The 10,645-nt window shown below is 46.5% G+C and overlaps 1 non-coding gene across 1 annotated transcript; it reads left to right on the forward strand.

The window, feature by feature from the left end:
• The first annotated feature begins 4,488 nt into the window (after positions 1-4,488).
• On the forward strand, positions 4,489-4,681 carry LOC120938630. The gene has a single exon (XR_005749183.1). It is a non-coding gene; the product is annotated as a U2 spliceosomal RNA (small nuclear RNA).
• Positions 4,682-10,645: the final 5,964 nt, after the last annotated feature.

Consider the following 10,645-nt stretch of genomic DNA (forward strand, 5'->3'; position numbering starts at 1 on the left):
ACTAATGTGTCCGGACCACGCTAAATGTCTATGTTTGTCTGTGTCCTGTTATAGTCGTGTCTATGTGTTGTCTCTTTTACAAGGTAGCCATACCTTTATTACGGCTACCAACTGTTCATGTAGTTCCAATATTGTTATACTAATTTTTTACCTTTTGATACCAATAAATTTAATTAGAATTGTATCTTTACCTCTCTCTGATCATTACATTGTTGCCATAAGTAACCCTTTTTAGCCCCCTGGTGGTCGACAACTTCCCATTCCCCATCCCTTTTCCCTTTGCTTTTCCTTCCCTTCTTTTTCTGACAGTATATTGTAGGGGTAGTTTTGATATATGTTTTGATATTTTGTGCTAATTGATGGGTGAAAGGGATTTTTTTGTAAAATGTTTTTCTTGTGAACTTTATTTGCTGTATTCTTGTATTTTGTTGTTGTTGTATATTTTGAGAAAAGAGAAAATTACCCCTAGGGGCTTTGTGCTGCAGCAAAAAATGAAAACGTACCATGAAATAAAAAGTTATAAATTTATTAAATATAGAGTTCAAAAAGCCCCAAACAGTGGGGACTCAAGATATGAGCTTATAACAACAGAGGTTATACATAGCGAATAAAAACAGAGAATAGAACAAATACAGACATAGCATAACAGTACTGTGGAATATACAAAATACTATGGGCGAAAAAACACCCCTACGCGTTTCGACCTTTTGAAAGTAACGGTCTTCTTCAGGGAGTATTGGTTAGACTCTGCCATAGGTTCTATAAAAAGAATACATACAAAAAGATACATGCAAATGAGTGGAACATCATAACAACAGAACATGGGGAGGCCCGCCACCCACAGCCATATAAGTAGATGGCGGGATGCAGGTGTTCCTCCTGTAAATGTGGACTGATGTAAAAGGTACCATTGCCACTCACCCAGGGGCGTCCACTCGAAGGCGCAGATCCGGACCAGATGACCAATACCGCACCATCAAACTTCCCACGGGGGTATCAGGGGGGTGTAACAAGGGGGAGAGGAGCTCCCCTGGGTCAGTGTGGAAAAAGACTCCGAATTCCAAATCACCAACAGGAGAGGTACCGCCTGGGCCCACGAGAGGTCAACGGATAGCGCGCCGAAGGGTCGCGCCCCGAGGCGGGCCGGGGACGGAGGGGGGGGGGACCGCCACCAAAGAGGGGGCGGAGGGGGAGAACGGGGCCGGGCAGGGAAGGGGCACGGGGGGGGGGAAGAGGGAAAGGGGAGGCCCCCAACAATAAAGCCGGGGATGGCAGATGGAAGCCAAAAGGGGTAAGGGCGAGCACCCGTAACCGGCTGGGCCAGGGGGGGGGGGCCCCGCACCACCGCACGAAGCCGGGATGGGTAGGTTGGGGTGCGGTTAAGCACTTCCCTCCTTAAATTGTGATGAAGACCCTGTAAGAGAATACACACACATATATATAAGGCTAAAAAGTGTATCTGAAAATAGAAAACTATAAGAATGAAAGGGAAGATAAACTAATGAATGTGAATACATGCCGGGCTGAACAGGAAACCTGATGCATCAGCATGGAGATTAAATGAGCGAAAGAGATGCACCGGTAGGAGAAGGAAATGTGAAAATAGAAAAAAAGGGGGGGAAAAAACAGGGGGAAAAAAAAAAAAAGGGAAAGGGAAACTGTGCGAAAAATGGTGAGATATGAAGTGAGCGCAAAGCTGAAGAGGTCAGTGCGGTGAAAAGGACTAGAACAGGAAATGAAATATGGAAAATGGAAGGAGTGTTGGGTGACTAAGGGAATCACGATAACAGTGCAAAGTAAAATGTAGTGAAGAAAAAAGTGTGGGAAGTGTGTGTAAAAGAATGGAGTGAAACGGTAGTGAAAAGTGAAGAAGCAAAGAAAAAGTGAAATAAAATAAAATTAAGATTAAGATGAATATCAAGAGGGAGGGAAAGAAGGGGGGAGGAAGAAAAAAAGTGTTAAGGTGAAAGGTGAAAAGAAAAAAGACACAAAATATACTAATGATGATAATGGATGTGACTACGGGTGTGTAAGTGACCTGTGATGTGTGTACAAATACATGGGACTAAAAGGGCAAACGAGTGAATGAAAGGGAGGTGAAGAAAAGAGAAAAGGGCTAATGAAGACACATGAACAGTGAAGGAATAGGAATACCTGTGCTATCTGTGATGCTCACAGAAAATAGAAAGTCGGATAGTACGATGGTTAGAACTGTAGCCTTCCTGTTAAGGAGGAATGTGGAAACACCTTTAAAGGAGGTGCTGACATCTGTTAATGAAATAACAAAAAATGAACGGATAAAAATATAAATAAAGAATGCCAAGGTGGATGGCGAGTCTGCAGGAAAAAGAGAGCGGAGCTCAAGCTCCCACCTACCCTCCTGCAGCCAAAGTCTGTAATGACCACCAAAATCAGTCGCCGTGGGATCTGGGTTTATCCCGATGGGGCTGGCTGTTTATATAGGGTATGTCTAAGCAGGTGGGGGAGTACACTCCCTCAGCACCTGTGGCAACCCCACCCCATGATAAGTGGAGGGCGGGCCCGGATGGATACCAGTCGGCCCGAGAAACACACCCACCACTAAGGCAGGTGTTAATCATCACCTGAAGGTCCTCCCTCGTAACCCCCCCCCCCCCCCACCCACAAGGACACCATCCCCGCCCACCCCAAGAAACGAACCATCCCAAAAACCCGACCACCCCCCCAAACCCCCCTCCCCCCCCCACCCGCCGCGCGCGCAGCCAGGCAGCGCGCCGAGGCGGCGTGAACGGTGGCCTCCCCGGCGTTCCAGAGGGGACAGTGGAGTCCCCGGTGTACGACTCCATCCTCCTCGTCCTGGGACGGAGCTGCAACCGGACGCATGGTTGGTAAGAGCCGCGCGTGCTGTCACGTGAGACGTCGGCGCCATGACGTCACCGCGACCCCGCGCGTACGGCCAAAGCGCACTCTGGTTGCTAGGGACCTGGGACGCCGCCGGCAGGCGTGAGAGCTCCCCCCAGCGGCCGACGGGAAGAAGGCCACCAGGAGGAAAGCACAGAAACCCGGGACCAGCCCGGATATGTGCAAAGTCTCAGCCTGCCGTGGGGCCCGGGGAAGGAAGAAATCACCTGCTGGCTGGCGGAGCATGTACACCCAGGAGGCCCCCGGAGGAAGGATGATAATGGAAGGGTGCGAATGGTAACAGTCCAGGCCTGGGCTCTCAGAGTTGGACGTGCCGAGGGGTGGAAAAAATCTTAAAAAGTATTTATTAGAATGTTACATTAGATGCAAATGTACTGTACAAACATATTCAATAGATGCTCCGCATAGGGAGCAGATATAAAGTACATTAGTATCATATAAAAAAAGAAAAAGTTGATATACCAAATGAACATAAAGTGGAACAAACCAAATAATAAGTGAGAAAAGGACAAAACGTAACTAAATACGAGAACTGAGACTGCTGTATACAAACAAACATACTTGGGGAAAAGATCCAAAAGGAAAAAGCCAACTGAATGTTGGTGGAGGAAAAAAGGCCCTCAACAAACCAAAAAGGGGGGGGGGGACTAGGGACGCACGTGTTTAACATGAGAGATAGGTCGTCATGCAAGGCGATAATAACTCTCCTGCGTCCTAAGTTAGTCAGTTTTCCCGGATGTAAATCCCTTTAGAAAGGGAGCGAAAGAGATGGATTCATTCAAGCCTGGGTACACCGTGGCCTGAAGTTTAAAGATCCACCTTTGCTCACACTGGAGGAGGGCTTTATTCCAATCGCCGCCCCTGATCGGTATATGAACTCGGTCAATGGCGGCGAAAGTGATTTTGGGCATTTTATAATTGTGCTTGGAAACCACATGCCTGCCAAGGGGCAGGTATCGGTTTCCAATCTGCATATTGTATTCGTGCCTGGCTGCACGACGCCAAAATTCCTGTTTAGTCTTACCAACGTAAAATGCTGTGCATTCACATGACATTAGGTAGACAACTCCACGGGTCTGGCAGTTAGCGAAATGGTGCGGAAAAAACATCACACCGTTAGGTAATGGGAAGGATTTCTCCTTCCGCATAAGGGGACAATGCGAGCAATGCCCGCACGGGAAGGTTCCAAGTGCGGGACAGTGTTTCTTTGCAATTGCCCCTTTGAATTCGCTCTGCACTAGCTTGTCTTTTAAAGACATAGCCCTTTTGAAAGTAATGGAGGGAGAACTGGTAACAAATTTGTTGTATATTTTGTTATTTTGCTATGTACCTTTGGGGTTTTGGTGGGAGGGTTTTGTGGGAGGGTTTTTGGGAGGGTTTCGTGGGTGGGTTTTGGGAGGGTTTCGTGGGTGGGTTTTGGGAGGGATGTGGGTGTTTATGTAAATATTGTAAACTTTTTTGTATCTTTTGTATTTTATTTTCTGTACTTATTGTAAACCTTTGTTATATTTCTTGAATTTTATTTTGTGTACAAATATCATGTGATTTTTTGTCTTGTACTTATTTTTTGTATCAATGTAACTCTGTATTTTATCTGTGAAATTTTAAATAAAAGAATAAAAAAAAATCTGTTCTTATCAGTTTAATATCTGATACGTCCCCTATCTGGGGACCATATATTATATGGATTTTTAGAACAGGGAGATGGAAGAAGAGCTTGCTCTGTCCACTCCATGCATCGACCTGGTATTGCAGTACCTCCAGGACCGCTGCACCCCTCTCTTACGCAGTATCAAAAAAGAGATATAAATGGAAAATCATCCAACTTGTTTGTGTTGTCGTGTCTTGTTGCTGACAATGTTTCTTGCTTAACCTTGGCTCCTTCCAATAAACTGGCATTTAACCCTTGTGTCTTTGTCTTCATTGCTTCTTGTCACTTTCTTGGGGGAAGGGAGAATTTTTTTTGCTGCTCACCAAATGACACTACTCTACGAAGTTACCTATTCAGGAACACCTAGATTTAGTCAGTGCACCAATTTCGACAAGACAGCTAGTGTTCTACTCCTCACTCTCTCCTAAGACCCAAAATAAAGCCTTCAACAAGCAGTGACCACCCTGCTGTCAAAACAAGGGGGGTGAATTTGCTCCAATGCTGTGCCTTGCTGCATGCAGCAGCTAGCTTGAAAAGTCAGCTGAGGCAAGCAAGGGTTTTTACTTTTTATCTGGAGGATTCCCTCTAGTGGCTCTCGTTTTTCGGGCCACACTATGTTAACTAAAAGGCGGGCCCATGCAAATGATTTTCCTCGTTAAACGTGCACGAGGAGCACCTGAATCTGTGCAATTCTTGGTTTGGGATGACTTGAGGTCATGAATGGACTCCAGCAGTGTTGGGCAGGTGTCAGAAAAGTGTGGATTGGCCAGTAGACAGGGGATTAGGCCTGTAGGCCAGCGACGCCCGTCTGGCTGCGGATTCACACCTCCGGACAGCCTAGATGTGGGGGAAGGGCGAGTGCTGGGCACAGGCAAACGGGCAACTTTCAGCGAGCCCTCCGGGGAGGCCGGAAAGCCACTCGCTACAGACAATAATTGGGTTATCGCTTCTCGGCCTTTTGGCTATGATCAAGTGTAGTTCTGCTGCATTGGAGAGTAGTCAAAAGGTGCCCGGGGTACCCGACAGTCGGCCTTGAGGGTATCGTTCCTCTTCGGAGGGGCCCCCCCTTGCTGCTATTGGCCTTAGGCTTAGTCCCCGGGCAACGGGAACTGAATGCCTTTCCTCAAGGCGTAGTCGGTCGGTTGGTGGAGCCAGGGGGTTCCCCTTGTGGGGCCCCTAGGTGAATCTTCGGGCTTTCTTTCAGGATGGCGAGCCGTGAGCTGAAGGACTCTTTGAGGTTCTTGGTGAGGCCAGGATGGGAGAAGGAAGTGACGCTGAGGACCGTGGTCGTGGATCTTTTGACTGGAGAACTTGGCTTGGCGGTAAGAGATATCTTATGCTTGCAGGATTTCCCGAACCAACGCTTATATGATGTCACCTTTTCTTCCACTGAGGTATGTTGGAATGTCTATGAAAAATTCAAGCTGATGGCGGAAAGTGAGGTCGGAAGGAAGTTTGGTCTTCAACCCCTTTTTATGCAAGAGGAGAAGGTAATTACAGTGCACCTATATAATCCGTTTGCTGATGTCAACTTGGTAAGAGCTTTCCTGAGCAATTACTGCGAGAATCTTAGAGGTGGAGAAAAGGTGTTCAACAATTTCAAAATTTGGTCAGGGAAGTACCGTTTTTTTGCAACTTTCAAGCCTGACCCTGGGTGTTTGGGTGGGGTTAAGAGGCCTCCTGCAGTTTTTACTATTGGAGGGGAGAGGGGTTTTCTTTTTTACCCCGGCCAGCCCAGGTACTTTAGAAAGTGCATGATGTATGGCCATGTGAGTGACGAGTGTAACCAAGAACAAAAATGTTGGTTTTGTGGAAAGGGTGGTCATGTGGCTCGAAACTGTAAGGAGGGTAAGGTTTGTGATATCTGTAAACAGCCGGGACATGTGGCGAAGCAGTGCGAGTCCTATCAATCCATCAGGAAGGTTGTGGTTACGGCTCCAACAGCAGGGAAGGAGCAGAGAGAACCCAGACAGCGGAGGCCATGGGATGGTGCAAAGAAGGGTACTAGGGGGAGTGCTGCTGAGCAAGCGGGTCCCTCTGATCGCCCACCTGAGCACCCAGCCGGTGAAGCTACACCCGATGGGCAGGCAGGTGATGTGGCAGGAGCAGGTGGCACGGCCGCAGCTGCCGTGAATAAGGTGGCTCGTGGTGGTGTCTGTTCTGATGCCAGGCCTGGTGAAGGTGGTACTGGTGGAGTTGTGGATCCCCCTGCTGGAGCGAAGGAACAGGAGGAAGATGGAGGTGGAGATCAGGGTGATGTTGCCCCACCTGGAGAAGGGGCTGACCAGGAAGTAGCTACATCCGTTGAGGAAAAATTCAACTTGGCATCACAGCTCTTTGGGAGCTTGTCAGATAGTAACTCAGATAAGGATGAAATGGATAGCGTGAGTAGTATCGAGTGTGGACAGAGAATGGAGGAGGCTTTCGATACGCCAGATTTACCAGACACTTCCGCCAGTAAAAGGGCTAGGGCGGATGTGACCTGGGCTGATGTGGTGGAGGGTGGAGGAGTGGTATCTGAAAATGGGGATTCTGAGGAATCTGCCAGCTCTCCGGTGACCCGGAGGAGACAGAAGCCTGAGGCGAATGAAGCGGAGATGGACTTCTAAAGACCTTATTATGGCTGTGTTTTTTTTTTCTTGTGATGGCTCTAACAGTTGGGTCCATCAATGTCAGAAGTATTGTGGCAAAAAATAGGAGGGTTGCGGTTTTTGAGGAGATTAATAAGTTTCATGCAGATGTTGTCTGTTTACAGGAATGTAGGGGAATGTGTGACCCTTCAGCAGACTGGTCCTGGGGTCCCTCTGTGTGGGCACTTGCGTGTGTGTCTAGGAGCGAGGGGGTTGGTGTGGTGGTAAGGAACCCCAATGTCCAAATTGTGTCGCATGAAATAATAGTTCCTGGTCGTTTGCAAATAGTGACCCTTGAATTTTTAGGACAACAGGTGAGGTTGTTAAATTGTTATGCCCCTGCCGAGAAAAGAGAAAGGATTAAGTTCTTTGATACCCTCAGAATATATCTACCTGGGATATTCCCGACTGTCTTGGTGGGTGACCTTAATTGCATAAGGAGATGTAATGACCGTCAGGGGACCAGTAGTGATGGAGGGTTGGATGCTTCATCTAGGGTCCTAAATGATGTTATCTCTGACTTTGGTATGCATGATGTGGGTTTAGAGATAGAGAAAGACGCTACCTCCTTTACATATCATTCTGACAAAAGGGACTGTAAGGTCCCGAATAGATTTTATTTTGTTGTCCCGGTTCCTGGAAAGTGTGTCATACCAGGCCTTTCCAATGTTTTTTTCAGATCACTCCTTAAATTGTGGGACCTTGAGGTTGGAGGTGGGAGTGGAAATTGGCAGGGGCATGTGGAAACTAAATGTTTCACTTCTTGATGATGAAGAGGTGGGAGGGCTTTTTGTTCCCTTTTTTAAAACTTTGGAAGACAAGAAAAATGACTGGTGGGACTGGGTTAAAAAATGTGTGGCCTCCTTCTTTAAGAGGATTGGGGTGAAGAAGGCCAGAGAGAAAAGGGAGGGTTTTGGTGGAGAGAGTGCATTTTTTATACATGTGCAAAAGAATGGGGCTGGAGGTGGAGGAGGATTTGAAGGAGGTGCAGGAGGAGAGGAGGAAAATGATTAAAGAAAAAGGGAAGAGTATAATCTTCAATGGCAAGGTACAGACTATGAAAGAGGTAGACACATGCTCAAGATTTTTTTTCAAAAAAGCTTTTAGTCCTAAAAAAATAATGAAGAAGATGATGGATGGACAAGAAGAGGTGGAGGGAAGAAGAATGCGTGATGCGGTGAGAGGATTCTACCAGGACCTGTATGGAGGAGAAGAGGAGGCCACTTTGGAGGAGGTGGACGAGTATTGTAAGGTTCTACCAAAGAGTCGGAGAAAGGATGAAGGTGTTTTCCTGGAGGATATAGTAGGGGAGGCAGAGATTGAGAAGACGCTTAAAAGCATGGCAAAAAATAAAACCCCGGGAGGTGATGGACTACCTGTAGAGTTTTATCTTAAGTTCTGGCCCATTATTAAGACACACCTGACTGAGGTACTAAAGTATTGCATGAGGTCAGGGAAATTGGCACCCTCTATGAAGGAAGGGGTTATTGTACTATTGTATAAAAAGGGGGAGGAGAAGGATGTCAGAAACTGGAGGCCAATAACCCTTTTAAATGTGGACTACAAGACTTTTGCCAAGATCCTGGCCGATAGGGTGAAGGAAGTTATTGGGAAGGTGATCGGTGATTGGCAGGTGTGTGCTGTCCCGGGGAGGAGGATTGCGGACAATTTAGTGCTGTTGAGAGACTTGGCCTATTATGCGCAGTGCAACAATTTACCGTTGGCGGTGGCTGGTTTCGATCTTGAGAAGGCGTATGACCGAGTCTCTCATCGGTTTATGTTCCGGGTCCTGGGAAAACTGGGATTCCCAAGGGGCTTTGTAAATATGGTGAGGAGTCTTTATACCAAATGTAAATAGTAGGGTTTTAATAAATGGGATTCTGTCAGAACCCTTTGCTGTAAAATCAGGGGTAAGGCAGGGGTGCCCCCCTGTCCCCTGTCCTTTTTATCTGCATCATGGAGCCCCTCTTGCAGCAAGTCCAGCTGGATAAGACTTTTGAAGGTTTTTTTGTCCCTGGCGGGGATGATAACAAGTTGAAATCTTTATGTTATATGGACGACGTGACCTTTTTATGCAAGTCTCGGAGGGATCTCGCCAGGGCAGAACTACATCTGCAACTGTTTGGAAGTGTTGCCGGGATGCGGGTAAATTGGGGTAAGAGCGCAGTGTGCACCCTAAGTGGGCCAGATGATGTTCCTTCAACCCGGATTAAAAAGGTTCAAACGATCGATATCCTGGGTATCCATTTTGAGAGAAATCTCCAAAATCAAGAGAACGCTGTGAAGTGTGTGGATAAGTTATCCAAAAAGATGGATTTGTGGAAGCTTAGGCGTTTCACTTTGACGGGCAAAGTTTTGATCGCAAAGGCAGTTTGCCTGCCTTTGCTACTTTATTTTGGTATTATTTTTCCTTTTAACAAAAAATGGCTGCAGAAGATAGAAAGACTCCTTTTTGTTTTTTTCTGGGGAGCAAAAATGGAACGGGTGGCGAGACTTACAGTTGTTAAAGAAATTAAGTTGGGAGGTTACAACTTTCCAAGGGTGGAGTCCTTTTTGGCAATACACTCCTGGTTGTTGCACCACAAGGTTATTTTGAGTGGAGGGAAATCCATGTGCTTTATGAAATACCTAATGGGATGGTTTGTGGTGGGGTGGGGTTGGGGATTGCGAGACCTAACTAAACCGGTGGCTCTTGTGCCCCCTCCCTATTATGCTAAGATAAAGGCATGGTATGACAGGACTGGCCTAAGGAACCTAGGTATTGGTGCTGTAACGAAAAATATCCTGAATAAATGGTTCAGACGGGAGGAGGTGGTTTCCAATATATCTGACTTAAGACCTAAAACAGGTGGAAGAGTGTTGGAAGAATATGGAGATGGAGGGAATGACCAACAAACAAAAAGAGATTGTTTGGATGGGATTTCATGAGTGTTTGCTGACAATGTTTTTTTTGAAAGGAAGAGACCTGGTTAGAAATGACAGATGTGTAAGGGGAAAATGTGGTGGTATCGAAAGAATAAGACATTTGTTTTTGGAATGTTTCTTTGTTAAAAATGTATAGAAAAGGTTGGCTGGTTTCGTGAGAAATGTGGTGGGGGTAAAGGACGTTACACAAGAATTATGCTTGTATGGTTTGGTGGAAGGTGGGTCGGATGCAAGGAGGAGAGGATGGATTTTGTCAGCAATTGTGAAAGAGGTGGTATGGGAAGCAAGATGTGGTTACAGAAAAGGAAGTTTTGTGCTGATTGAGGAGGAATGTGTAGATTGGGTTTTGAGTAAATTATTTTATGTTTTGTTATATGATCGGAGGAGGCAATTTTTTTGGGGAATTTTAAGGGGTGGAGGGTGGGGGGTGTTTAGAAATGTTTTTATTTGTATACATGTACTGCTTTTGAAACTTGTGCCCAGATGATGAAATGAACACTGTCAGTGAAGGTATCGGGTGAGTTATGCTGAGTAAGTG

The sequence above is a fragment of the Rana temporaria genome, chromosome 4 (genome assembly GCF_905171775.1).
Source record: "Rana temporaria chromosome 4, aRanTem1.1, whole genome shotgun sequence".
In the NCBI taxonomy this organism is placed as follows: domain Eukaryota; kingdom Metazoa; phylum Chordata; class Amphibia; order Anura; family Ranidae; genus Rana; species Rana temporaria.